The 4,071-nt window shown below is 33.9% G+C and overlaps 1 long non-coding RNA gene across 1 annotated transcript; it reads right to left on the bottom strand.

Annotated features, from left to right (window-relative positions):
• Window positions 1-1,716: 1,716 nt before the first annotated feature.
• On the bottom strand, window positions 1,717-2,389 carry LOC127790574 (uncharacterized). The gene is made up of 2 exons (XR_008020793.1): window positions 2,069-2,389; window positions 1,717-1,934 (listed from the first exon to the last, which is right to left on the bottom strand). It is a non-coding gene; the product is annotated as an uncharacterized LOC127790574 (long non-coding RNA).
• Window positions 2,390-4,071: the final 1,682 nt, after the last annotated feature.

The raw sequence follows: 4,071 nt of genomic DNA, 5'->3' as shown, positions 1-4,071 counted from the left end.
TCCTTCTTTTCGATACACCACTCGTCTCCTATTCATCATTAGGACCTTAAAAATCAATATTTCTATTTTTTTTTTCTCAATTTTCTCTATTTTTCTTTATTTTTAAACCTTTCTTACCTTCGAAAATTTATAAAAAATATCTAATATCAAGTTTCACAATATATTTTTTTATGATAATTCCTAAAATAATTTTACCAAAATTCTAAAATTAAAATCAAGTAAAAACACTACCTCACACGCCACCTAGGGGCTCGACGAGTGAAGCCCACGTGCGGCCGGACTGGTTGTCTTCTCCGGTCTTCTTCGACGATTCTTGCAACCTCCAATGCTCCAAATTCTTATAGGGGCTTGTAAAGCTTGATGAGGCGACCTCAATGGTGCCTTTGAACATCGAAAAAAGCCACCGGAAGTGGCTTTAAAAGCCAATTGCAGGTCGCGGCGCCGACGAGCCCGATTTTCTGGCCAACTCACTGAAATATCCCCAAACGTACACGAAACTCTTCGAAACTCTCAAGAAATGATCCTTGTGACTTGAAGAGAAAAATCCCTCTAATATCTTTGCTCGATTCAGCCTAAAACGAGAGAAATTTTGATCGATTTTGCTTTAACCCTTTCGGCCGAGAACTCTTTTTATACTCGACCTCGACCCAAATTTCCATCACCAATCGATTGCTCTTATCCCCTTAACGCTAGATCTAGCCTCCAAACCAATTAAACAACCCCAAATCATGAGCTACAACCCTTGAAAGATTCGGCCAAATCAAAAATCTCATCCGCCATAAAACCCGATCACACCTCACCATTTTTCGGCCAATGGCAGCTCCTAATGGCCTTATCATCGCCTGGAAACTATCCTAGAGCCTCCAGGCCACCTTCCTGACGCCTCAGAGGCGGCTGCCGGCGGCCGGCCGGTTTCACACCTTGCCAATTTCGAGTTTTTTACATTTTAGCCCCTAACAAATCTTTAATTGCATTTTCTCCCAATCCTAGTTACCCCTAGACTATCTAACACTTTCACATTTGCCCAATAGTTCCATATTTTCCATTTTCCTCAAAAACTTCAAAAAAACTTGCCGTTTTGACCTCCCTCAGGTAATTTACAAAATCTGTACTTTTGCCCAAATACCCCTAATTGCGTGTTTTTGACTTCAATTCTTCAAAAATCTCTTGATTTTATCGAATATCACTTATTTGAATAATTTTTCCTTTATTGGCTTGCTCGACATTATCCCTCATCCTTCGGTTGTGTTTTGAATATTACACAAAGGCCCGAAACTATAATAAATACCAAATTTGACCCTGTAATTTCTAAAAATACTTTAACATTAAACATTGGGTATTACATCCGCCCTTGATCTTAGCTTCCCATAAATAATAATAACACTTATAATTTATCCACAAAATTTACTTACATAAATTTGCCACATAAAAATATTTTTCACATTTATTTTAATAGGACAAAATTTTCAATGCTCGAAAATAAAATACCCATAATGTCTAGACCCACTAATTTAGTTGTTACACTAAATTCCGAATTTTTTGTAGTGACTTTAGACCTTATGGAATATCTCTATTTATATGGGAAAAAAACCTTTAACTAATAAGCTTCAGGTTAGGTGTCGCTATTGAATTTTAACTAATAACCCCATTATTAAATTAAGTGGAGAACTTATCTCAGCAAATCTCTGGATCATACAGACTCATCATGATCGCACATAATTTTAATTTATATTTATCTCTTTAATATACTTATCCATAGTTGCTCTATGTGACACAGAGAACTGCGAAGGTCCAAATGCTTGACATAACCTATCACAAGCATACATACAAAGGCATATATTAATTACAAGCTAGTTTCCGCGCACATATGTGTGTGCATACACATCTCACTGAATTGTAATCTCTATGGCTTGTTCCAAATTGCCGGTTGAACCCTGCAAGACCAACAAAATTAAAGGTTTTATATATATGCAGTCCTCTAGTAATATGGTTCTATTATTGTACTGGAAACAAAGTTTCAATATGTTATTAATAAATATAAATATTTGCAACTATATATATTACGTACCTTCTTCTTAGGGTCGCGAGCCTTCTTGTCTTCTTGCTTTAAATTAGCTTTCTTGGAACTCTGCATTTGCGTTTTGGGGATGCAAATCCCAGCAGCATTGGGAGCACACATCTCAGTCTGGTCTGATGCAACCTTGCTCTTCCGAAATGGCTTCTGGGTAGATGACATTTTGCTGCAACTCTTCTTGAGCGTCTAAAGGCTAAATATGCTTAATCTCAGCGCAGATATATATATATATATATTTATATCATCTGAAGATTTATGAGCATATTGATGAATTTTATTAAGATAATTCCAATGGTTCGAATGGTATAGGGAGTGGAAAGCATTTTCCAGCCTTGCTATTAGATGCTTCCTTTTGCTTTATTTATGTATAATGGTGTACACTCGTTAAAGATTTTGATGCTTCCTTTTTCTTTATCTAACTTATAGCTTTTAATAGGATAGGACATTTAACCATTGTTTGCTTTTTAAAGTTATTATTGATGAGATAGAACAATAATTTTATTTGATTGAAAATGTCATCGTCAAGTTGTCTGAGTCTACAAAAAAAAATGACAGTCAGAGGGTATAAAGAAGTCCTTGTGCAAACACTTGATGATTAAGTTAGACATTGAAAATATTGAAGGCCCAATAAGAGTATTCATATCAGTATTAGAGATATATTTTTTTTTAGAATGATGTTTTACTTTTTTATAATGGATGAAGTAATCCCAAGTCTTATAAAATTAGGTGATAGGAATTATTTTTATACATATTTTTATTTAATTTTAATTTTAATCTTGTGTCATTTTTCTTACTTAAAGTATGAGTTTATATGAATTTCATATAATTTGAGTATCTTTTTATAAGAGTCAAGCAAATCAAATTAATTCGAAGAAACTAGTGCAAAAGGATATTATAAGTTAATTTATAATGTTAATTTTAAATTAATATTATAATATAATTAAATAATTCATTTTAATTAAGGAGAACGAATTCTCAACAAATAAAGAATTCCTAGTTGGGCTATGGACTATGGACCCCATAGTCAAGTTGTCGGGTAATGATTGAGGTATGTCTAGCAATGGGGTGCTAGTTGGGCTATGGACCCCATAGACAAGGGATAATGATAAGTGACAAGCTTTGAGTGTAAGCCGTGACGTAGCATAGATTTACTTAGAATATGTGTTGCATGTTTAAGTCAAGGAGGAAGTGAGTTGTATTCTCCCTCAATTATTTGATAAGTTAAGTGCTAATTTCAAAAATGAAATTTTGAGATTTAAAATATATGATAAATTTTGAGGACCAAATTTATGTAAGGAGGGAATAATGTTGTAATACCCGAGAAATTCTTAAGGTTATAAATGGAATATTACGAAGAGTATAAGTGGAATTTTCGAAAAAATGAGGCCATGGGATACACTATCACAGTTTTGTGTGACTGAATCGATCATAGGGAGTGCCTCGGACCTTAAATATTTAAGAAAATTGGAATAGTATCAACGAATAATTCGAGACATGATTTTAGGTGTCAAAAGAAACTGAATCGAGAACAATTTTCGGTATAATTGTGAATCGGGCTGAAAAACTGAATCATTGTAGGGGACTTTTGAAAGGTCAATAGAATCCCGAAAGGGCTCCGATTTTGCGTAAAGATTAACCCTGAAGTGATTTCGGGATGAAACAAGGGTCTCGTAAGGACGCAGTAGTGAAATCGACCTTATTGAGTAATTTTGAGTTATTAATTTTAGAATTTTGGTATTTTAATTTAAATAAAATTAATATTTGAGAATATAATTATAATTATGCAATGCTTAAGTGGGATTAAAAATTTAATTAAGGGATTTATATATAATTTTTATGATTTTAATAAATTATATATATTATGCATACTAAATAAATTATATATATATGTGTGTGTGTGTTAGAGTGTGTGCGTGGTGACCCAATGTGCATGAAGGCCATGGATAGAGTTGTTAAAAGGGCTGGGACGGGCCGGGCTTTGGCCCGGCCCTTTACTG

Source organism: Diospyros lotus, chromosome 14 (assembly GCF_014633365.1).
Source record: "Diospyros lotus cultivar Yz01 chromosome 14, ASM1463336v1, whole genome shotgun sequence".
Classification (NCBI taxonomy): domain Eukaryota; kingdom Viridiplantae; phylum Streptophyta; class Magnoliopsida; order Ericales; family Ebenaceae; genus Diospyros; species Diospyros lotus.
This window is presented reverse-complemented; position numbering and strand designations above follow the sequence as displayed.